The sequence below is a fragment of the Phyllostomus discolor genome, chromosome X (genome assembly GCF_004126475.2).
Source record: "Phyllostomus discolor isolate MPI-MPIP mPhyDis1 chromosome X, mPhyDis1.pri.v3, whole genome shotgun sequence".
Classification (NCBI taxonomy): Eukaryota; Metazoa; Chordata; class Mammalia; order Chiroptera; family Phyllostomidae; genus Phyllostomus; species Phyllostomus discolor.
Genome location: NC_050198.1, coordinates 16,551,257 through 16,563,268, shown reverse-complemented (window position 1 = coordinate 16,563,268; position 12,012 = coordinate 16,551,257). Strand labels below are relative to the sequence as shown.

The window sequence follows — 12,012 nt, the reverse complement described above, 5'->3', positions numbered from 1 at the left end:
GTCTTAATTCTCTAATCTACAAGCTAGAGGGTGTTTTTTTGTTGTTGTTTAGGTTTTCTTTTGGCATTGGATAAAATATTTGAAAACTGTTTTCTATCTTGCTTTGTTTTTGAAGCTCCCCCCCCCAAAACATGCTGTACAATTTATTCTGGTGTTCACTTCTGTGAGTTGAGACAAATGCGAATAATTGTGTCACCGCCACTACAATCAAGACACAGAACATTTCCACCGCCACTAAAATTACATACTCACTTTGTTTTCATCCTGCCTGCTCCCAGTCTCAGGAAATGACTACTCTGTCTTCTGTGCCTGGACTTTTGCTTTCTCCTCAACTGGATTTTAAATGATTGCAGGGGGCCGTAGTGGCAGAGTCAGTGGTCCTGATTGTGCTTCAGCGTCATGTCCTCACTCATACTTGAGAAAGTATGACACCCACAGACAGGTCTACGTGCTTCACCTGTATATGTGCAACTGGCCTATGAAATAAGCACTCTTTAGCAGAAATTAAAGACGTTGAGAATATTTATGGATCTGCATACATTTAAAAATTGCGCTAGTGTTTCCTGGAGCCACGGTGTTAATTAATTGGTTTATTAGTGAGGAGTGGAGAGGCCTAACTAAGGTCAAGACAGCCGTCCTTGAACATGTAAATGAGAAGTGGATAATCACCCGGTGTTAGTGTTTGGGCTGATTTTATCTCTAATGGGGGATTGAGAATCCTGATGAATATGTAGATCAGTGACTGCTGGCCTCCCACTTGTTCCGTTATCTTCAGAACTCAAAATAAAAGACTTGATTTCTACCCAAGATTGCAGTTATGGGAAGCCTTTCACTACTTGTCTCAGGGATACAGCTCTTGACTTTCTGGTCCTTTTTGGAAACAAGAAAAATGTCTGTGATTGTGGGCATCCTCCAACTCACTTTGATGGCTGGAAATCCACAGTTAGATGTCTGGGAAAAGCACTTCGAGGCCCAGCATACAAGGGGACGCTTCAAGAACAATGAAGCTAAGCGAACAAACGGAGGAAATCAGAGTGGTGTTAGCTTTGTGCTTTCTCAGGAGTTAGTTGTTCACACTGTATATCGTTGATATGAATGCCATTTCCCCAGCCCCTGTCACAGAGGTTAAAGTCACGCTTGCCCTCCCCCGAGAAGGGGTGATTTGGAAGAAACAATGCTTTCAACCAATGTTTGATTGTGGACAAACCTCAACCATGAATTAGAATAGAAAGGGTAGTAGAATCCACACCCATATGGCTTGTGGGTCTGTACACCCCCGGTTAGTGCTTTGCCTCATTTACATTTCCTTCCCGTCCTCCCCGCTCTCTGTGTATGTCTGTGTTTGAATATACACACCCCAAATTTTCCCCTTTGCCAGTTAAAAGTTAACAGCATAAACCCCTAGATACTTCAAAATGCATCTTTTTTCAAAGGACTGTTGCCTCCATAACTACAATGCTGTCTATCGCCACACGCAAATCTAACATGAGTTCAGTAATATTGTTAGCGGACTAAAGGCGTGCATTTGCCTGTGCGCATGCAGACAGGAGTTTGCAGCCAAGAAAGGAGAGGCTGGTTTCTAAGGAAACGGCGCCATGCTGGGAGGCCCAGGTGAGCTCACGTTCACAGACCTGGCTCTCCGATGTCTTCCAGGGGGTGGGTTGTACGGGGAGCAAATTCTGAATCCTGGCGACTGAGGGAGGTGGGGTCATGGGTCCTACTGATTGGCTGGGGCCTGGGCAGGGAGCAGTTGATGGTTGTGTCAGGACCCCGTCAGCCAGCGCGTGGTTCTGTCTGGTTTCCAGAGGGTGTGGTCCACTAGGGTCGTCTGCTTTCAGGGGTCGAAACACAAGTGAGGTCAACATGTTAAGTTTGACCAAACTCTATTTTTGTGGTCAACAGACCTGGGGTTTTGTTCTTAAGATAATTTGACTCTGGTCCAGAGGGGTTAATGATCAAGGAAGGCAGTGGATGAACAGCAAGGAGAAAGGGTCATGTTAAAGAAATGGTTTCTGCAGGGTTACAGTATCATCTAGCATGCAGCCCACACTCAAGTTCCCCCATCACCCCAAAATGGTCTTTACATCTGGCTGTTTCCTTCCAGGATCCAGTCAGGGGTTTTGCCTTGTACCTGCTGGTCATGTCTCTGAACTTGTACTTCATCTGAACAGTCTCCCCGAGTATTTGTTTTTTTTTTCCCATCATGGCATTGATATTTTGGGAGAGTCCAGGCCAGTGCTGTTGAAGAAAGTCCCATATTCTGCAGTTTTCTGGTTATTTCCTTATGATTAGATTCGGGTTAAAATTTGGGGGCAAGAAGACGATGGGGGTGGTATTGTACATGTACTTCCCACTGCATCACATCTGGAGGAACAAATTAAGACTTTGTTCATATGGTAGCAGTCAGATATAGCTATTGTAAAAGAATTCTTTTTTTTAGTTTATTTTTATTTACTTATTTTTTAGACAGAGGTGAAGAGAGGGAGAGAAATATCTCTGTGTGGTTGCCTCTAGTGCACCCCCTACCGGGGACCTTGTCCACACCCCAGGCATGTGCCCTGACTGGGAATCGAACCTGTGACCCTTTGGTTTGGCCAGCACTCAATCCACTGAGCTACACCAGCCAGGGCAGAATTCTTTTTTCTTTGTAATTAAAAACTGATTTCTGTGGTACTTTGATACCTTGTGAATATACTATTCTTCAACAGCCTTTCACCCTATTGTCTTAGTGTCCACTGATGATCCTTTTCTAATTCAGTGATCATATTGATGGTTACATAGTAGTGGTTTGCTAATTCCACCGTTCTTCCTGCGCTTCCTAGCAAGCTTTCTTCTGTGAAGAGGAGCTCTCACTTCTCCCCTCTTTTGTTCATTATCACCGTGGACATCCAAGGTGATTTTCAATGTGCAGAGAATGGGACTTCTGGCTGAACTACCTTTGGATTCCGTGTTTGCCATGACCTTGCTTACAGTGTCAACGTACAGAATTGACAGTCCTTTTCCCCCACAGCCGAGTAACCACATGTCCGATAAGTGCATTTCCATGTTAACCAACTCTTTTGTGGGAGTGACAAGTTGACCACATCATATAACATGAGCTGTATGCTAATGAGGATTAAGAAACTCATAGGATTTTCTCTTTTTTTTTCCTTTTAGCTACCTCAACTTATGTTGCCTTGCATCTGTCAGTTCATGTAGCTCATATATGCCATAGCACCTAACCGTAAGAGGGAGGACACGTCATGCCAAAAAAGAAGGGGAACAGAAGACAGTCAGGGGCTCTATGAGTATGCCGTTACCACAGTAGTTTCTGAAAATTCACTTGTACCTTCATATAGCTCTTAGGAGAGCAGCATAGAATTCAGTTCAAGATATAATCCCATTCTGGCTGGTGCAGCTCAGTGGATTGAGTGCCGGCCTGTGATCCAAAGGGTTGCTGGTTCGATTCCTAGTCAGGGCACATGCCTGGGTTGCAGGCTAGGTCCCCGGTAGAGGGCACACAAGAGGCAACCACACATCGATGTTTCTCTTCCTCTCTCTTCCCTCTGTTCCCCTTTCTCTAAAAATAATAAATAAAATCTTTAAAAAGATTTTTTTAAAGTTGTGGTCCCTATGGGACTTACTTAGCTATCAGAGCCTCTAGCACCCTCAAACAACTTAAAGATTGAAAAGATTTTGGAGATCAGCCTGTACATTCCCACAGGAAATCACTTTTGTCTTAACCTTTGTAAAACCACTTTAAGCATATATATTTTTAGGATTAAAATAACAGATCATCTTGAGCCATTTCCTTAACCCTCTTTGCGCCTTTTTTCATCTGTACCATAAACAGCTTGTCTCAAGAGTTACCTATCCCCAAGTTGCTTTGATTATTTGCTAAATGTTATCAATGGAAAAGGCAGAAAGGGAGCCGGATGAGTGAACTTACTTCAAAGCTTGGCCACTGTCAGCAGAGTCTGACCCGATCTTCTGCACAACAACCCTTGTAACAGAGATACGAGCCACAGAAAACAGTCTCGTGCAGATAGCACAGCCTTTCGCGTGGGGCCAGTGGTTCTCCGAACAGAACCCGCGAGGGCCCTCAGGGAGGTCTGGTGTTTAGTTAATAGCCACGTGCAGATGGGAGAGCACGTTGTGTGGGACTTCTCGTAAATCATCCCTCGTGTCCCTGCGCTCTAGTCATCTTAGGTAAAAACCTAAGCCAGTCTCTTGTGTCTAGCAGGATCAAAATGCCACCTTCCATTTTATTTGTTACATGCAGGTTGCGTAGAGTTTTATAGATTTTTTTATCACTCATTTGATTTTCATGAAAATTGGGATTGTTTGGAAGAAGAGTCATTAATATTCTTTACAACTTGTTCTTGTTCATCCTTTTATGTTCATCGCTAGTGCAGACTTCTCTTTTATGTAAAATATTCCACCGATGCCCTTGGTAGATTTAGAGGTTGTTAAAGAAATTGTAACGACAGCTCAGGGAGCAGTCGGGAACTGCCTGTCCCACACCGTCTGACCCTGGCTAGTCATTCCCCTTGTAGTTTCAAACCTTTGTGTACGGGCTATAATTCACAAAACACTTTTGATCCATTTAAATTCAGCAAATCTCTCCAAACACTAGGGCTGCGTACAATCAGGGCCAGAAATGTGGGGCTGTCAGCTACTAGTGCCAGTACTTATTATCAATGGCAACGATATTGAAATGATTCCTTGGATTTATGAAGGGAATATTTTACTGCTGAAAACAGCAAATGAAAAGGGCCAGGGAGGAGAGATTAACCTTTGTAGAAATCTGCAGTTTGTCCCCAGTGTTTTCGAGAAGTTGACCTTCTGTCAGTAGGAATGTTTGGCAATCCTATTCATGCATATGGATGTATTTAGTATTTATATATTTAGTTATTGCTTTTCCTCTGAATGGGCAGGAACTCTGCGAAGTAAAATGAAAACACGCACACGTGCACGCACGCACACTCTTTTACTCACCAACCTGCCTTACCTTACATGGTATGAGCATTTGCATGATGACATAAATTTCTGCTGTTCATCCTGGAATACATTGCATAGAGTTGCCTGTTGGAAAAGCAACTTAGTTTCAGATCAGGCGCGATGCTTTTAGCGATGCTTTTAGCATGTTCCCTCATGTTCCCTCGTAACTTTCACCTTGGGTTTTGTTGTTGTTTTTAGCCCTGTTTTCCTCTGTCCACAATCTCTTAACCAGGGTAGCCTTTCTCTCGAGACATCAGTAGGTGAACAGGCCTCCCGCAGCTTCTCCGTTTCCACGTTGCAGAGGAATGCAGCCTACCTGCTCGGCCCCCTCCAGGGCCCTCAGGGAGGTCTGGTGTTTAGTTAATAGCCACGTGCTCACGCTGGTTTCTGAGTTTCAGTGAATGAACCCTGGTGATGTAAGGCATGCCCGTTAGGGCAGGGGTTCTCGATCTTGGCACCACTGGCAGTTTGGCCCGGATAATTCTTCGTTGCAGAGGGCCATTCAGTGCATCGTTGAACGTTAGCAGGACCCTGGCCTCTTACCTGCTAGACCCTAGTAGCAACCCCTTCCCCAGTCGTGACAACCAAAAATGTCTCCGCACATTGTTAGATGTTCTCTGGGGTACAGAATGGTCCCTGGTCAAGAAGCGCTGCTCCAGAACGTGGCTGCTGGCCTGCGGGATTCCCTTCAGGGCCCCCAGCATGAATTTGGCGCATTTCTATATTTGAAGCCATTCCTATATTCTAAATACATGCTCCAAATCTAGAAATAGACTATTGGCCTTTTGTGTGTGACATCGTAGCAGACAAGCCAGACCTTTTTACTTAAAAAAAAAATTATGTAAAAGTAAACTTTAAGCAGTTCAAGAATGTGTTTATTTTGGCTTCTACTCTTTAGACAACCCTTGTAAGTTTAAATTTTTTGTTTCACTCTTTGGGATGACGAGGCATTTTTTTCATTTTAAGCTCATTTAGATATGAAATCATTCCTGCATTCCCACCCATCGTTGAATTTGGCAAACTTTCTTTGGAGGGTATAGAAACGTAGTTCCTACCTTCAGGTAACTTACAATCTAGGGAAGATGCTCTTAAACACACAGTGTATGTGTTCATGGTAGCTGGGCTGCAGGGCTTGCCGAGAGATCTTACCATCCCACTTCTCCTGTGGCCGTGAACCGATATCTAAGAGGAAAATAACTATTCAGGTTGATCCCCTGGCAGCCATATTGGGCGTGATCCTCCGGTGCCTAAGAATGTATGGATGGCACAACCTGTGGGAAACCCTAAAAGCTATTCTGAACCCTGGCAAACCCCCTAACTCCAAACTTGCCACCTACTGTCCTTTGACATTGAATTAGAGCCTTCGGCTAGGAGCCGCAGATATTGGGATTCCTTTAACTACCTTTGCACTTGTTAAGATGACGTGTGTATAAAGCACCCCTTCAGGGTGCTGTCATGGAGAGGCAGCAGTGACAGCCGAGTCCTTGCCCCGGCCTCCACGTGGTGGTGGAGAGTTGCTGACAGCTGAAAACCAACACAGGACAAGTGCAAACCCCGGATGGTGTTACCCTGTGGCTGTCACAGTGGAAGGAGCCGTGATAGCTTTGCTTTTCGTGTGTGCGTGCCACAGAAGAGGGGACAGCAGATATCACCAGAAACAAGGAACAAAAACAATCCAGGGCTAAAGGGCCCATTCCTGGAGTTCTTGCTTAGATGGCTCAAAAATGGCATGTAGGGGTGAGGGCAAAGGTCATCCTTGACGCCGAGAGAAGAAACCTGAAATCTCTAGGGAGGTCAGCATAAAATGGCCCCTGCAAGGATGATGTCAATCCAATGCCATCATACTTGTCTTTTGTTTTAAATTTATTTATTCATTTTAGAGAGAGAGGAAGGGGGTGGAGAAAGAGAGACAGATTTGTCGTTCCACTTACTCGTACTTATGCATTCATCGGTTGCTTCTTGCATGTGCCCTCAGCAGGAATCGAACCAGCAACCGTGGTGTATCAGGACAATGCCCTTACCAAACTGAGCTACCCAGCCCAGGCCCATACCGGTCTTTAGAGCTCAGCAACTTCCCACCGTTCCTGTCTATCTGTATTTTTTTTTCCTAGAATGCAGTTTGAGCTGGATTTTAAAAGTTTTTATTCTGTTAGATCTTTCTAGAAGCTTGCCTGACTTTCATTCTTCCTTCCTTTATTGCCAGACGAAAAGAGAGGGAATAGCACCAAGATACAGAATGGTTTGTAGTAAAAATGAAAGATGGAACAGAATGAGAATGCGAATCCCCATGTCTGGTGCTCAGTGCCGGCATTGGGCATGGGCGAGCGGTTTCCAAGGAGCCCAAATGATAGAGCTTGCATCTCAGGAGCTAGAAAGAACCTCGAGCATTTCCAACCTCGAAGCACAGGAGAATCTATAGTATTTCGAAAGAGAACTGTCTCTTAGCTTCCCTTGGTAGTTCACAGTAATGCTTTAACAACTTCCAGCATCAGGAAATTCTTCCGTAGGAAATACAGCCTAAATTCTTCATGCTGCTTAAGCCTGTTACTTCTTGTTCTGTCCTCAGTGGAGGGATTGAACAGCTGGTCACAGGTCCCTATGCAGGAGCCACTTGCATAATTGAAAACTTATTAAATCGCCCCTTCAGCTGCTCTTTCTTGCTCGTTCTTTCTTCTCTTTTTTTCATGGCTAAATAATCTCAATTCTCCTAAACTGTTCTCAGAGGTCTTTCAACCCCTTTAATTATCCTCGTGTCTTACTGCCAAGCCTTCTCTAAGTCCTGGGTTAGCTGCAGCCACCGGAACTAGACACCATTTTCTATGAAGCATTTGAACAGTACAGAGGGTAACGAGATCGCTTCCTCACGCGCTACTTGCTATGCCTTTAGCAATACATCACAGACACATTATTGCCTTTTATTCTTTTGTGTTTTGCACCCCCATTGGTTGCTGACTCATGGTCAGATTTTTGTTGTCTTCCAGAATGCATAGAAGCTTTCCGCTGTATTACACTCTCTGTATGAAGCATGAATTCTTACTCTGCATCGTGTCTTTGAACCCACCAGTAAACGAACAATCATTTCAGCCTAAGTCAGAAGAAAGTATACAGGCTCAGATGAAGTATCAATAAGCCCGTGTTTTAAACAGAAATGAATTAATAGTGCTTTTCAGTTTACTGCCTTTCTGTAATGGTTTGTCCCCTCGCTACAAAGGGTTAGTTTGATAAAGGGGGTTTCCAGACCAGTGGAGCAAGAGATTGTTATAGGACATGTTGTAACTGAGACGTGTAGTCCTTTTGACAGAGTCTCTCGCTACGCCTTTGTGTATGAGATGGAGAAACGTGTGCAATAGAGATCCGGCGATGGTGTAACTGGAAAGAGTCGCAATGGAACAAGCAGAGAGGGCTGGACGCCGGATCTCTGTCGGCCTGAGGTGCAGGCCCTGGTGGTCATGTTTGACCTTGGCCTACACGTCTGATATTTCCACCAGAGACTTTGTGATGGAGACCGAACACATGTTTTAAAATGGGAAAGATACAGAAAATTAGGTATCATGGCCGGTTCCTGGGCTGTAAGAGTCTGGATTTTTAAGGGTTTCGATGAGATTGCACAGTGGGATCAAACTGACAGGACATGTTTCGACGGAGCTGAGAGGAAACAAATTCAAATGAACAAGTACAGAACGCAGGAATCTCTGGCAGAGGTCCAAAACAGCATTTCCCATCATGCCCTGTACGGTATTAGTACCTAGCGCTGTTCACAGGCCTTAGAAGTTTGTTTTTTCTTTTTTTAATAAGGTCTGGGGACCACTGAATAGCAAGTGTGGGAAAATCTGAGGTCAAACAAAGTTTAATGTGTTTCCTTACGGATGACCTTCTTAGCTTCTAATGTGTTAGCATACATTAAGAATTTTAAGAGGTAGGTATAATATGCAAAGTTTCCTTAATTAATTTGACCTTCTTTTTATGAAGCATTTTGCTGGGTGATTGATCTGCCCGACACACTGGGAAACACTGACCCAGGGATTTCAGTTGAGTGGAAACCCACGTGAGCCTGCAGTATCACACCAAAGCAAGTCACCCAATTATAATGTCCAGAGAAATGGAAGCGCCACTCCCAGCAGATCATATTTGGAGAATAAGTTTCCAAAGGACAGTGGCAAACCAAGCCGTGTCATACGAGGAAGAAATCAAAGGAATAGGGGTGAAGAGGCATGGACAGACATGACAACTCTGTAAAATGTTGCAAGGGCTGTGTGGCCCTGGTCAGTGTAGCTCAGTAAATTGGAACATCCTCCCGAACACGGAGAGGTTGCCAGTTCAATTTCCGGTCAGGACACATACCTGGGTTGCAGGTGCAGTCCCTGGTAGGCGTGCATGTGAGAGGCAATCGATTGATGTTTCTCTCACATTGATGTTGAGAGAGGGAGAGAAAGAGAGAGAGGGAGAGAGAGAGAATGCGCTATGTCAAGGCTGCAAACTTGCAAACTTCTGGATTTGTGGTCGGATGGATAATAATGACAATAACAATAACAATTGCAAATACTGACCCGGCCCTTGCTATGCGCCACTGTTCCAAGTGCCTTTCACTTGTTAACTCATTTACATCTTACAACAACCCTATGACATAGGCACTATTAATAGTTCCATTTCATGGCAGAACAAAACTAAGACAGAGAGAAAGTTATTCTTCCCAAGGTCACACAGCCTATGAATGAGGAATCTGGGGCTGGAGCTCTCATGGTTGGACTCTGGAGCCCCAAACCCTATTTGTTCTGCTGGTGGATTTCATCTCAGGCTGAAGAAACCCTTTTAACAGGGGTCCCTATAGGCAGATGTTCAAGAGCATCCATTAAGGATGTTCGCTGTCGTGCACAGGTAGTGTTCATATAGTGGCTATAAGAATGCCTGGGCACTGGTTGAGGGTTTGGACTCCATGACTGCTGAAGGTCTTTTATTGCAGTAGCTGTGTGGTGCCATTGCAAAAGGACACATTCATTTCTGTGGTCCCTTTCATCTTTAGGTTCTAGAATTGTTTTTTAATTTATGATTGAGTATCTTTTTTAAAGATTTTATTTATTTCTTTTTAGAGACAGGGAGGGGTAGGGTGGGAGAAAGAGAGGGAGAGAAACATCAATGTGTGGTTGCCTCTTGTGCGCCCCCTACCAGGGACGTGGCCCACAACCCAGGTATGTGCCCTGACTCGGAATCGAACCAGCGACCCTTTGGTTCACAGGCCAGCACTCAGTCCACTGAGCCACACCAGCCAGGGCGAATTCTTTTTTATTTTAAAATTTTTTCCACAAAGGACCTGTGTGTTGGCAATCTACACAGAGAAAAGTGTGCAACAACAGCTTTTATCAGGAGCTCGAATTGACACCATTTTGCAGCTAGGAAATTCAAGCTTGCTATAATGTTGGGAAACTGGTAATCGGGATAATGACTGGCGTGTTTCTGAAGTTGTGAGTGCTGCAAGCCAAATGACCTATTGGTCGAAAACCCACTGCCTTTCTATCTGAAAGGTGAATGGAGTCTTTATCAGCAAAGCACTTTCCAAGAGAAGCAACACGGGTTTGCAGTTGAAACACCCATGGAGTGCATGATACTAAGTATCTGTCATACATTCAGTTTAAACTGGTCTCAGAATAGGTAGTGCCCTTTGGCTCTTGGCGGAAGTCATCACTGGAGAAGGCATTTTCAGTGAAGAGCTCAAAGTATCTCCAGAAAATATTGTCAGGTCAACGTAGTACATAGGGAAGGAAAAAACTTAAGCACACGAGAAACCAAGGGGAGTGAGAACCAGCAGAACAGCAGGCCTACACGAATGTTATATCTCGGAATCATTAGAGATTACTTTTTGAAAACTATGTTTAGTGTGTTGAAAAGAAAATCACAGACAACACTGAAAAATACCTACAGGGAGCCACAGACTTTAGAAGTGACCCTAACAATGACCAAACCAAACTTCTAGATATTAAAAAGTACAACAACCAAAATTGCAAACTTAGTGTATTGAGCTTACATCAGACTGGGTGCTGCTAAAGAGAGAAATGGATACCCAGGCAAAAGGGATTATTAACAACAAAGCATAAAGGGGACAAAAAAAGGGGGAGGGGATAGGGACACCCAGTTCAGAGCAGTGCAGGCTAGGTTGACAAAGTCTGTGTTTACCTCCCAGACTTGGGTAAGCAGAGCACAGAGGGAATGGACAAGAGGCACTATTTGTTGAGATCAGCACTGAGAAGTTTCCAGAGCTGACTAAAGACTCTAACCCACAGGTTCAAGAAGCCCAGTTAATCCTAAACAGTATAAATAAAACCCTAGAGACACAATGCCAGACAGGAGAAAAACACATTACCTTCAAAGGAGCAGAGGTCAGCTTTACTCTTGACTTCTAAACAGAGAAAGTGAGATAAAAGGGAAATAGTGTCTCCGTGCGCTAGAGCAAAATGAAAACAACCCCGCACCTAAACATCCGTGCCCTGCGACACAGCTGTCAAGAATATGGCTTCAAAAAGAGATTTTCAGACCAAACCCGAGGAATTCACCACCAACAGACGCTAAAGGAATGAAAACCAAAACAAGTGGGCAATGTATGGGTCAGTCTGACAATAGAAAAAAATTCAAAGGCAGTCTTGAAGGGTTAAAAATCAAGATCTACTTAACAATGCATGACCGTGATCGCACAGAAATCAGGTGATGGCTAATATACTTCAAGCTTTTTCAACTCATTATGCCACTGGGGAGGAGTGGTGTTTGTTAACTGTAGGCTCTGAAAGAGAGAAGGGAAGAGCGGGCAATAGAGACAGACAGACAGACAGACAAAGAGACAACAGGTCCCCATGACAACAACGCTGGACCTGGAGGTTTGCATTTAGTATCAGCTGTGCCACCCGTTCGTTGGGCGGCCTTTGAAAAGCTACTCTTTTCATCTGTGTCTGTTTTCTTGTCTGTGAAATGACGCTTTGGGACCAGATGAATTGTAAAGCCTCTTCATTATGATTCTATGGCACGCTGAGAAATAGATTCTTCAGG

At 44.2% G+C, this 12,012-nt stretch overlaps 1 protein-coding gene across 9 annotated transcripts in view; it reads left to right on the top strand.

Moving 5' to 3' along the window:
* Positions 1 to 12,012, top strand: part of DMD (dystrophin) — a 1,951,120-nt gene that overhangs the window by 1,877,085 nt on the left and 62,023 nt on the right. The gene's annotated exons all lie outside the window — the stretch shown is intronic.